The sequence below is a fragment of the Blastomyces gilchristii genome, assembly GCF_000003855.2.
Source record: "Blastomyces gilchristii SLH14081 genomic scaffold supercont1.4, whole genome shotgun sequence".
Classification (NCBI taxonomy): domain Eukaryota; kingdom Fungi; phylum Ascomycota; class Eurotiomycetes; order Onygenales; family Ajellomycetaceae; genus Blastomyces; species Blastomyces gilchristii.
In genome coordinates, this window is record NW_003101679.1 from 142,582 (window position 1) to 156,899 (window position 14,318).

A 14,318-nucleotide genomic window follows, 5' to 3' on the forward strand; every position below is an offset into this window, starting at 1 on the left:
TTTTCTCCAGTTCTTCTGAGTTCTTGGAGCAAATACACATTCTTTTGAGCTAGATGTAAGTTTTTCTTTGCAATTGAAGCACTTAAGCAGAGTATATTAACATATTTCATCTCTTTTTAAGCATGTTTCACAATCATGCTCACTAGTTTTATGATCTCTAGCACAGAATGCACATTTTGAGTCTCTGAAACAAGAGATTGCAAAGTATTCATATCTTTGACAGTTTAAACACTGTGTTTGAGCTTTGAGATTCATTCTTGAGTCTTTGTATTCATGAACTCTCATTTTCAAACCTGCTACTCTTACTTCAGAGATTCTTGATTGTTCAAGTGTCTTTGTATACACTAGAACAGAGACATTTCTTCTACTCTGTCTGAACTCAATTGAATTAAGTCATACAGGCTCTTTTCTCAGTTGAATAGAATTGTATTCTTTCAATTCATTTTTAAGAAGTAGTATTTCTTTCTCACAGTCAAAGATTTCAACTGGGATATTATAAAGAATGAATTTATCTCACTTTTCATCTCTCTCAGATAGAATTATTGTGTTTAACAGAGATTTTACTGCTGACTTTCAGAGATTCTCATTCTGAATAAGGAATTCTGCACTGAATTCAGACATTGTGATCAGAATGATGAAGTTTTCAAAGAACAATGACTCAATTGAAGCTATAACTGATTTTTGAACTTCAATATCAGTCATTAACTGAGAAAAGAACTGCTGATTGATTTCATTTCTAATTCTGAAAATGAGGTTTGAGTTTAGCTTATTTCTCTGTAATATATTCTGATTTAAGACTTTGAGAATAAGTCTTCTATTTCTGAAGATTTGAAGATTTTTCTCTTTTTGCATTTTTTTCTTCACTCTTCTATCAATAGAAGTATGAGCAGTATTCTTCTCACTTTTCTCAGAATTTTGAGCAGGTTTTGAGATAGCAGATTTAGAGATAGCAGGTTTAGAGACAGCAGATTCAGCTGCTTGAGCATATGTTTTCTTCTGATTTAAAGAAGAAGAAGAAGAAGAAGTAGAAAAGAAAGAAGAGCAAACTGAAGAGTCAGTGATTGTATTAGAAATTTTCAAAGTTTTTTGAACTGTGTTTGAAATTTCAAGTTTGAACTTGATCACTTTCTGTAGTTGTCTAGCCTGAGTATGAAGAATTAACAGAACTTCTTCATTTATCTCACTCAGACACTGCTTTTCAAGAATTTTACTTTCTTTTTCAAGTTTCTGTATTTCAAGAACTTATTATTTCTCTATTTCTTCTTTCTTTCTTCTCTTCAGAATTTCAATCTCAGGAATAGCATTTGAGAAAGCATTCTTTTTCACATCAACTGAGTGTACTTTTGAACTCATTGTTCTTACTCAATGAAAAGTTAATCAGACTAATTCAATTGAGATATTTATTAAACTCTTTTGAATTGAAAAGTTGATCAGACTGTTTCAATTAAGAGGTTTCTAAGTCTGTTTTCAATTGAAAAGTTGATCAGACTATTTCAAAAGAAGAATAACAGACTTTTGTGTATAAAACACCTGATTTTTTTCACACTAGTTCAGTAACTAGGTTAGATTTTTGAAGAGAATCTAATAAACTAAAATTGATTTTTAAGATAAATCAATAAAATCTTTACAATCTCTTTCTTGAGATACAGTGAGAAAAAGTATGATATCAATTGATAATAAATCAGATAATATGACAGTTTTTGAGAGAAAAACTGATAAAAAATAAATCAATTTTTTGCAGAGAAATTGATTAAAACTATTCAATTTTATTCTAAATTATCCAGTTCTTCTCACACAACAAGTGTGCAACTCAAATCAGTTAATAAAGAGTATAAAAAAGAATTAAGTATTAATGAAAGCTCTTCAGTCACTGAAAAAGTAATTCTTACTTAAAAGAATATGAAATTATGATAGAAAATAACTCTATTTTTAATTCTTTGTAAGAATATTGTATAAAACTCAGAGAAAAACATCTTACTTTTTCAAGAGAAGTAAAAAACTATTTCTAAGATCTTTTTTTTTTTTGCATTAACTGCTACAGAAGAATGAGATAGAAACTGCTAAGATATGCACTACTGTATACTTTCTATCAAGACTTTCCCTCTTCAGAGTCTTGATATTATAGAGAATATAAGTCTGTTTCTATATAATAATGTAAATATTGTCAGTGAGATGTAGAGAAACTGGTTATTTATATCTCAAAATAGAAGACTTTGTCAATGATTATATCAATATAGAGTTAATTCTCAAATTCAATAGAAATCTAGTATTGCTGTTCTCAATTTCTTGCAGAATCTATTGAATATTGAGATATTAAAACTAGATTTAATATATCACACTGTGCAGGGATCAAAGGCTCAGTCAGATCTTGAGATATACTGATTTTATAGTTGTTGTGTCTGCTAATTATGTATTGAGTACAGTTGCTGAGGTATCTTTTTATACTTTTCTGTCAGGGATGGGCCAGATTGAGAGGGGTGGTATGAGGGTGAGACTTGGTGTTGATGTCTAGATACACTGAAGACAGACTGTGAAGATTGCACTTCAGAAGTGGCTGTTGATTATATGCTTGATATTATCACTGAGGTATCTTTTTGTATTTTTCTGCTGGGGATGGGCCAGATTAGGAAGGGCGGTATGAGGGTGAGACTTGGTGTTGGTGTTTTGAAACATCAAAGATGGACAGGGTTTTCACGGAGGTTGCTTCTCAGATATCTTCACAACTACAGATCAGGGATCTTCCAAAATTGAGAAGATTGGTGCATATGGCTAGGTCTCTTCACCTTACAATTTGTATGGCAATTTGGCCCGGGGTTGTGGTGTGGTAGGGGAGAATGGGGGATAATCCCACACAGGAGTTTTCGAACGATGTCTGGTTCACATTTGGCTGGATAACTCCACCACCACACTCGGTATGCGGTCGGCGATGGGGTCAAAATGCTCGTATGATCGAGGGCTTTTCGATGAATCTATCGGCGGGTTCTTATTCGAAAAATCGAGCGAGTTCGTGGTGGAGCGGTTTTGATAATTATTTCATAGTTTATACTGAATGAACACTCACTGATCTTAGAATTGTCTATGTAATTACAACATGTATGAGACTTCTCAGAAAGAGAGAGAGAAACACAGAGAAATACAGAAAGCAGAATGCAGTATATAAATGACTCATTCTTATAATGATATTGTGATTCAAAGGTTGCTTGCCAGCGTACGATTACAGGCGTACGCCGGCTCCTTATATATCATAATATCGTACGCTAAATTAATTAGTGGCCGCTATGGCCCCTCTTTACACTTGTAAGCAAGTTTGGAAGCGGCCGCGTTATTATCTGACAGTCGTACATTCTTCTGAACCACATCCTCTCTCACCAGATTCAGTCACACTCATATGACCATGACATCTGCCCTAGCTTCATGCGGATTAGTGTGCCACTAGTGTTCATGATCATGTGACCTATTCCTGATTTGACTAGCATTCTGTATACACTCTCATAAAGAAACTTTCACTATATTACATCACTCATTCACTAACTTTTCTCATTCTTCAATCATCTTCTTCATTATCATCATCATTGAACATCATCATTATTTCATCTCAGATTACTATCTCTTCTTCTATTCAATATCTTCTATTCATTTATCTATCACATTGTATATATTTCTAGTGATGATCTCTCATTTTCATAACAAGTGTTCTTATAGTGCTTATACTGAGCAGTTTATTAGCAGTAAGTATAATGTGTTATGAAATATGATCAGAACTTATTTATCTTCTAACAATTATCAGAACATACTATTATAAATGACACATCTTCTTCATCTTCTTATATACTCTCAATCATTTTCTTCTCAGTGAGTTTCTGATCATGTTTTCTAGCATAATTTTATGTGAATGCAGATGCTGATATGTTGTTTTTATTTATATAGAATCTTCATACATTGACAGATCTGTATCTGCTAATGATAGTGAACTCAATATTGAATCATTGATTGAGAACTTGAAGAACACAATAATAAAGAAATTGTTTATATTATGTATAACTGAGTCTTTCATATCTCTTTCTGCTCTCTCTATTTCTTTCTCTATCACTCTCTCTCAATCTTCTACACCTGTCTCTGTGTCTGGTTCTTCTGCTTCTATTATCTCTGTTCTCACAATTCTCACTTCTGCTACTTCTGGTTTTATCATCTCTGCTTTCATTATCAGCTCTTCCTGTTTCAAGAAGATATTATGTAGACTTAATGAATCATATTTCTCAGTGTGTACACTCTCACTCTTCTTATCAACTCTCAGAATAATTTATTGTATGAAGACTATATATAACATAATAATCTGAAGCTCAGTTACAGACACTGATTATTATATTCATTTTAAATATTCATAATAAGATAATTGTTCATTTATATCAGAGAATCATTCTTTCTCTTAACAGTGTTAAGATTATAAGTCTTTTTCTTTTTCATCTTTTTCTTTCTGATACTGATTTTTCTGTTCTTAGAAAAAATTATTATGAGTTTTGCTGTGTATGAAGTCATGATATTTACAGATATCAAGAAGCTTTTCACAACTGTAAAGTTCAATATCATGAGAATATCTACTCTAATGAATTTCTTCAGAATAATAGATTCATATCAGTCTATTCTCTAATGTCTGTTATCTAACTTCATGATACAGATGAAAGATATCTGTGTTTTCAGAAACAGAAATGCAGATGTCATACTCTTTTACATCTGCAGGTATGAGACTTGTACATCTTGTCTGAGATGTTATCATAGAAATGAGCTGTTCACATACTGTGTTCTGCTTTCTGCATTTTCTCATGTCTCTCTGTCTCTTTCTGAGAAGTCTCATGCATGTTATAATTATACATACAATTCTAAGATCAGTGAGTGTTCATTCAGTAATTGTTATCTCTGCTTTTACAGTTTTATACACTAACAATGATTCTTAGTTGCTCTGATGTCAGAGATCATTCTAATCAAAGATGATAACACTGCTGAGACTACTTTCTCTCACTCTTAAGCTTCTCTCATCACTTTCTCTTTCTTCTCTGTGAGAAAGGTTGTGTGCATATCAGATTATAAGTGTTTAATCTCAGATAACTTCTGCTGTCATTTATCTGATTCTGTGTCTTCTTCTTCTTCTATTTCTTTCATCTTCATTCTCTCTGCTCTGACTTCTGGTTCTGCAAGTTCTGTGCTCTTCTTTAATTTTTCTATGTGTACATGTATGCATTTCTATCTTAGCATTTCAGTCAATCTTGTGATAAATGATATTAATATTGTACACAGAGTGGTAGAGAAATCAGAGACATGTGTGATATTGTTACAAGAGCAGCTTACAGCTCTTGAATCTCTTACAGATCTTGAGTTTTGAGATTTTCTTTGTTTTTGATGTTTTTCAGATGATGTGATGTTGAAAATAGATTAAATATATGACATATGAAAATGAATGAGATATATATAATAATATTTGTCTTTTACAGCTGACTCTTATAATTGATGATCAATTTATTATCTCTTTTCTTTTCTTATACTTTTTCTTTATCTACTAGTCACTACTCTTATACAATCTCTATATAATACAGCATTCAGTGACTAGGTTCAGCAGCTTTCATCTTTTATAATTCTGTCTTATACATTATACTGTCTCTCTTCACCTGCTCAGATCACTACAGTAAACAGCTCATTAAAACTAATCTCACTCAATCTCTGAGCATTCTCAGAGGTCAAGATAACTTGATCTCACATGTCTATGAATGTTTCAGATAGTTTATTCTCTGTGATCTCTGCAATTGAACTGATGTAAACAGTTAAATTTAACTCTGAATTTCTTTTTCTTCTGTAATCTGACTCACATGCAAGTCTGCTGCTTTGAGATCACTCTTTACTGTATTACATTCACTGTCTGTGATGTATTATTATACAATCAGCTACAGTCTTATCACTTATTAAAGTATAATATTCACCTGATTTCTTCATTACTTCTCATTCTTTTCTTATAATCATGAAAAGATTGAAATAAGTGAGATTATCTGATTTATAAGTATCTATGATTTCTCTTACTTCATGAGACTTTTCAATTGTAAGTCTCTTTTTTTCAATACTGATAATAGTGCTGTGAATAATCATAATCTGCTCAGATCTTGTATCTTTGCTTTCACAAGTTATGAATCATTAATTAAGTTGTGTAAGATCTGTCTCTCTGATTCTTTCAATGTGTATATTCTCAGAGAATGTGATTTGAGTATTTTATATGACTCAAATCATCTAGGTTGAAACTTCTCAGAACTCTCATTATTTATAAGAATTCACATTTTCATCTTGAGACTTAATTTCTTAACTAGTGAGTCTTGTATTCTTTTCAATTGAATTGCTCAGTTCAGGAGTAACTTATTAGCTTTGGTACATGTGTGACTGATCTCTTTCAATCTTGATTCTGCATTCATAACTGTTGCATCTGCAACTGCTACTGCTGTGTCTGCAACTGCTGTTCTCTCCCTCATCTTTTCTGAAGCATTCTTCATAATGTGTGGATGCAATTCATACAACAGGTAGAATGATGAATGCTTGAAGACTGCATACTGTTGAATCTGTGTGGTCAATAGCACCTGTCTGAGATATTCATCTCATAGTCTTGTAGACTTACTCACTAGATATTTTGTCAGCATGTTGCTCAAGATTTCATTCAAGTGTTTCATCTTCCTGTTCATCTGTGAATGACATAGCATTGTTCTACAATGTCTTATCTGTAACTGGCTCATGAAATGCCTCACTACTTCTTCTATGAGGTTCACACTGTTATCAGTTAGAATCTCATGTGATATTCTATAGTTTACATAGATCTCATCATGTAGAAACTTTATCATCATCTTCTCTGTTATCTCTGAAACTGCTTTCATAACTGATCAGTCAGTAGTGTAATTAATAGCAGTGATTATTCATTGATTTTCATTTGATGTTCGCAGCAATATATCTATGAGATTCACTTCTCATTATTTAAATGATTGTATCATACACTTTATCTGATATTATGCTTTTTTATGTTCTAATTCTTTCTTAGATTCTTTCACAACCTGATAATTTGAACACTCATGAGTGTATATCTGAATGTTCTCAGCCATGCTTGGCCAGTATACTCTTGATTTAATTACACTTATGAGTTCAAGACTTTCTAAGTGACTGAATTCCTTGTGCATGTGAGTCATCAAGTTGTGTCTAAATGAAAATTCTAGATAGAGAGCTTTCACATATTCTAGATTGCAGTAAAGTATAACATCATTTTTCAATTTTCTCAGCTTTAAGTTTGAAAGCATCTCTTCTACTACTCTCATGAGATGCTTATTATCTGAGACCTTGTCATTCTTTAAGTGAGAGATTATAATGTTCACTTATTCTGATTTCTTGCACTCTCTCAGTGCATTTAATGCAAACTTCTCTTATATCTGATTCACAGAACTCTCATTCATGAAATTAGATCTGTAACTGATTGCATCAGATATCACAGCATTCAATTCCTTTCAGTATTTAATATGAAGATTATACACTTAGAACTCTGAGATTCAATATACTAAGTGTTTGAAAGGTTTTATTATCAATTATAGATAGATAAGACTTTTGTGATCTGTGATCACTGTTATTGTATATCTATTGTTAATATATCTATCTCATAACATCAGTGTGTGCTTGATCACTAGCAATTTCTTTTCATACACTGAATAATTGAGCTCAGCATCTGATAGTTTTCTATCATTATACATCATCAGATACAGCTTGCTGTTCTTATCTATCTGTAGAAGAGCATCTCTGATAGCTTATTCAGATATGTCTGTCTCAATGTAGAAAGGTTTATCATGATCTGGTTGAATAAGCACTGAGAATGTTATTACACATTTTCTCAGTGTGAGAAAAGCCTCTTCACACATGACATTTCAGATGATTGAATGAAACTTCTTCTTTCACAAATTTGCATCTATTTCTCTTAAGAGATCTGAGAGTGATGCTGATATTCATGTGAAATTCTTGATGAATCTGTGATAATATGAGATCAACTCAAGAAACTGTTGTACATAATGTACATTTCTCAGCTGTGATCAATTCACTATAACATTCAATTTCTCCAGAATGAGGTATATACAGTCATCACTTACTACATATTCTACAAACTTCAACTCTTCTATTTCAAACACATACTTGATTAGTTTAATGTAGAGCTTATACTCTGTCAGAGTTATAAGCAGTTCATCAAGATACTTCAGATGTTTATCATATAAGTTTAAAAAGACTAGAATGTCATTGAGATATACAAGACATGAGGTTTCATTCTGTTTATGAAGAATCATATTCATCATTATTTAAAAGATAATGAGTGTATTTATCAGACTGAATAACATTGTCAGGAATTTGAACTTCTCTCATTGTATATTAAATACAGTTCACAAAACTGACAGTTCATCTATATAAATCTGTCAGTATTCTGAGAGAAGATCAATCTTCAATAGATATCAGGTGTTTTCAATCATATTCAACTGTTATTGAATTTATAACAGTGAATATTCATTCTTGATTGTAAGCTTATTAAGTGCTTAATAATCAATACACATCTATCACTTCTCATCTGTCTTTTTCATGAATAGAACTGGAAAGCCTCACACACTTGATGAGAATTATATAAGACTATGTTCTAGAAGATCTGTGATCTGATACTTCTGTTCTTTGAGATATATTCGTGACAGAGAGTATGTATTCTGATTGACTGATTTTGCATTCTCTGTGTCAATCTCATGTACAAATTCTTGTTTCAGTGACAATTTCAGTGAAAGATCTGTTCAGAAGATCTTCTTATACTTCTTCAGAAGCTTCTTCATACACTTGTTCTTTCACATATTCTTTATCTTGATTTTCTCTGCTTCTGAGTCCTGTATAACATACAGAATGCTTTCAGATAAGGTCTTGCAAATCATTCTCATTACTTATTAATGTATAAGCAGATTTAACTCTTCTATATCAGAGACATGAAATGTTCTTCTCATATCAGTTGATAGAATTGTATGAACTGTTTTCTTTCTATTGATGAACTGTATATAACATGTACATCATTGAATCTGTGAATTGAACCTTTGAAATCAATCAAGTCTGAGAATAAGATTGTATTCCACATTCTGCAGCTCTCACACTCAAATATAGCAAGATTATTCTTCAAAGTACAAGAGAACTCTTACTCTTGTGAGTGATATTAAATATTAGTTATCAGATAATCTTATACATCAGAAATTCTTCACTCAGTGAACCTCTTTCAGTCTTTGAATTATATAATTATTAATATATTGTATAGAAGCTTCTGTGTCTGCTAACACTTTTGCAGCTATCTCTCTGTTCTTACTTAAGTGTCTCTTATATATTAACATTTCAGGTCTTAAGACATTGAGATGAGTATTCACTTCATTCTCACTCACATCTCAGTCAGAAGTCTGCTTCTTCTTAGAGTTTACAGAATTCAGAGAGTTATCTAACACAGGCATCTCTTTCACTTTGAAGACTTTTCACAGAATATCAGTAAGTATCTTCAAGCTCACTGATTCTGCTAGTTTTTTAACTCTCTTGCTTTTCTTAACTGTACATACTGTATGCAATCTTTTATATCATGATTTTAACATTCACAGTTGAAGTAAGCTCAATGTTTATAATATCAAGATTTTCATTCAGAGAATTTCTTTTTTAAGAGATTCAGTGCTTTAATAATGACATTCAGATCTAGATTCATCATGTCTGAGTGTATAACTTGTATTATAGAAGTTTGATTATCTGTTCTCTGCTGAGATATACTCAATTGCAGTATTTTCTGTTATAATTGACTTACTTATTTCTATACAATGAGAATGTTATACACTTCTTTCACTGTATCTGATTATGAGATTAAGCATTTTCATTCCACTCTCAACTCAGATGTAAGATCATGAATGAAGATCTGTAAATAGAAAGATGTTAAAAGCTCTTCATTCAATATGAGATAGTGTAAACTGAAGTATGTGAAGTATAATGTAAGATCACTCACTTATCTACACTCAGTGAAGTGTTTATAATGCTTATCTTATATATTCACTTTCTCAAAGTTATATAAGATTCATTTGAAAAACTCATTTCATGTTTATAAGAATGAATATCACTTCAGATCTATGAAATTCATCTTTTCATCAGTCATTTATAATGACTTCACTTTTTCATATAGAAACATGATAGATCTTAAGACTTGTTAAAATTCTGTTAACTGTCTGTCTGTAAGTTCATATTCAATCTGATAATATAATTGTATCTGACTTAGTCAGCTGATTACAGCATCATTTTTTCAGTTATCATTGAAGCTTGATAACTTCAGCAGATCTCTCAGCTTGATATATCTCATGCTCAGATTCTCATTCTACACAGTGATCTCTGATAATGTGTATACTTCTGAAGAGATTATGAACAATCATGATAAGATCTTCAGATTCAGTATAGTTATCTATCTGTATAAATGTTCAATCTTCTACTGTAGATCTAAGATCTGGTTTTCTCTATTCTTATTAATGATGATAATTACATCAGTGAAGCTCTTCATAGTGAATGCTTGATTCACAGTGAATACTAATTATTATTTGACTTTTATCTCAGTCTGTCACTGTGTATATAAGACCTCAATCTTGTTTAGAATTCTTGTATATGTACAGAGTTTTAATTCTGATTCAGCAGTTTTAACTGCTTTTCTTACTGTTTTGAGTAAACTCTCTGAGAGATTCTGTATATCTTTCAGTTCAGATAGCAGAGAAGAATGTTGTTTATATTAGCTAGAAGAGATATTCATTTTGATGATTTTCTTATTAATTGTATGATGTCTATTATTATCACTGTATTATTATATCACTATATTGTTATATTGCTATATTGTTATATGATTTCTATTGTCATTGTATAACTTCAGTGATGATCATCTCTCTCTTTTATCTCTCTGAGTGAACAGTGATCTTCTTTGAATCTGATTCATCACTCTCATTTCTCTTTCTCACATCTCATCTGTTCATGTACATAGCATTCACCTGGGTGTGAAGTTTTTCTTCAACAAGTGAAGCTGCATCAATTGAATGCTCTTTCACTCATCACTCTTTATACACTATCTTTTGAGACATTCTAGGACCACACTGGCATGATAACTATAAATTGCTTTGTAGGCAGAATTATCACGCTCTGGAGGAGCCTGCGCTTCTCACCGGTTTTTAGACATGCTATCAGATGTGATTCAAAGGTTGCTTGTCAGTGTATGATTACAGGCGTACACTGGCTTCTTATATATTGTAATATCATACACTAAATTAATTAGTGGCTGCTATGGCCTCTCTTTACACTCGTAAGCAAGTTCGGAAGCGGCCGCGTTATTATCCGACGGTCGTACGTTCTTCCGAACCACAATATCTCAGACAAGGTATATGAGCCTCATATCTGTGAGTGTAAAAGAGTATGATATTCATGTTTCTGTTTCTGAAAACATGAATATCTTTTATCTGCATCATGAAGTTGAATAACAGACACTAGAGAATAGACTGATATGAATCTAATATTCTGAAGAAATTTGTCAGACCAGATATCTCTGCAATATTGAACTTTATAATTATAAAAAGTTTCTTGATATCTGTGAATACTACAACTTCATATATAATAAAACTTATAACAATTTTCTCTAAGAACAGAAAAATCAGTGTCAGAAAGAGAAGATGAAAAAAGAAAGACTTATAATCTTGATACTGTTGAGAAAAGAGATGATTCTTCAGTATAAATGAATAATTATCTTATTATAAATATTTAAAATGAATATAATAATCAGTGTCTGTGACTGAGCTTCAGATAGTTGTGTTATACACAGTCTTTGTATAATAAATTGTTTTAGAAGTTGATAAGAAGAGTGAGAGTGTATGCATTGAGAAATATAATTCATTAAGTCTACACAATATCTTCTCAAAACAGGGAGAGCTAATAACAAAAGCAGAGATGATAGAAGCAGAGAAAGCAGAAGTAGTGAGAGTGAGAGTTGTGAAAACAGAGATAGTGAGAGTGAGAGAACCAGACACAGAAACAGGTGTAGAAGATCGAGAGAGAGTAACAGAGAAAGAAACAGAGAAGATAGAGAGAGATATAGAAGACTCAGTCACACATAATATAAGTAATTTCTTTATTATCATGTCTCTCAAGTTCTTAACTAATGATTCAACATTGAGATTATAATTATTAGTAAATGCAGATCTGTCAATATATAAAGATTCTATATAAATTAAAATAAAATATCAGCATCTGCATTCATGTAAAACATGATCGGATGTCTGCTAGAAAAAGAAGATTGAGAGTGTATGAGAATATGAAGAAGATATATTATTCATGATAATATATTCTGATAATTGTTAGAAGATAAACAAGTTCTAGTCACATTTCATAACATATTACACTTACTGCTAACAAACTGCTCAGTATGCGCACTATGAGAATACTTGTTATGAGAACAGAGAGTCATCATCAGAAACATGTATAATATGATAGATAAATAACAGATAGAAGATATTGAATGAATGAAGAGACAGAAATCTTGAATGAGATGATAGCATTCAATGATGATGATAATGAAGAAGATAATTGAAGAATAAGAAAAGTTAGTGAATACATAATGTAGTATAGTGAAAGTTTCTTTGTGAGAATGTACATGAAATGCTAGCTGAATCAGAGATAGATCACATAAATGTGAAGAGTAGTAACACACTAATCTGCATGAAGCTAGAGTGTACAACATGATCATATAAGCGTGACTGATGTTAGTGATTACTACACCTACTCTAGTCACGTACCATCTCAATCTATTTAGTGTAACTCGCGTAGTTAGATTACAATATAACAGAATAACATTATTCTTCAAGAGGTTATGAAGCTCTCTATGCAATGAAAAGCTGTAAAATAATGTGTAATTGATATCTTTACACATTATTACAAGCATGCCTAGATGATTTATTGAGTGATTGAACTCATAATTAATCTAAGATTCAGAGAGATATCTGACTTAACAAAAGAATACATGTTTTCAAGATAAAGAAATGAGAAAACATCAGAGCAGTAAATGCAAGATCACAGATCACTGCTAATATTAATAATAAATCAGAAGACAGCTTCTGAGATGTTTAAGCTGAATGACATGATTGTGAAAGAACAGGCTGACAAGTTCAACAATAAATACAAAGACTCAGTTAAAGATATCAGTGAGATGTCAGACAATGCAGAAGACTTAAGTGACTGAAATAACAATAGCTCTGTGAGTGAGAAGACTCACATGAGACTAGAAATTGCAAGACTTCAGCATGAAGTTGAGTGAATGAAGATAGACAGGGATAAAAATGAAGAGCTTAGTGCAGATTTAATGAACTATCTTCAATGAAAGAGTAGAACATCTGTATTGATAAAGATTCTTAATAAATTCAGAGATTAAGTAAGATTTATAAAGAAGTCTGTTATACTCACTGACTCTGTAAATTATTCAATATGAAAATAAGAGATTCTGCTTGCAGCAAGGCAATCTGAAACAGATGACATTCTTAATGATAAGCAGATTAATTCTGATAAGAATGCTAGTATGAATATGTAATGTTTTTGATCAGAAGGAAATATCTGATTATACAACTATATAGACTGGCCGCCGAGACCATGAATTTTACATTTGATTTCATTTGGTCTGGTTTCATACATTTCTTGGCGTGAATCCCGCGGGGACTGACTATTAAAAAAACATGTAAAGTGACTATATATCAGATCTTAAAATGAAACCATGACTTGAAAAAAATAAGAAAGTGATTTCATTTGAGCTCATTTAGTCTCATTCTTAGCATAAAGTTAATATTTTTAGAGATTTTAAGGTTTTTTTTAGACTATTTTTAATTTTTTAAAAAGTAACACTTTTTGATAATGCTTAAATAAGATTTAAAGTCATTTAAAGAAATAAAAATAATTTAAATTGAGAAGTGAAAATCATGATCTCATTTGAAAAATGTGATAAGAGTAGACAGTAAGTCTCACTGAGACAGTATGAAACTACTATTTAATGTTAAAACTGTGTAATGAGTAGACTGGCTGCTGGGACCATGAATTTCACATTTGATCCCATTTGATCTGATCCCATACATTTCTTGGCGTGAATCCCGCTGGGACTGGCTATTAAAAAAACATGTAAAGTGACTATATATCAGATCTTAAAATGAAATCATGACTTGAAAAAAATGAGAAAGTGATCTCATTTGGTCTCATTTAGTCCCATT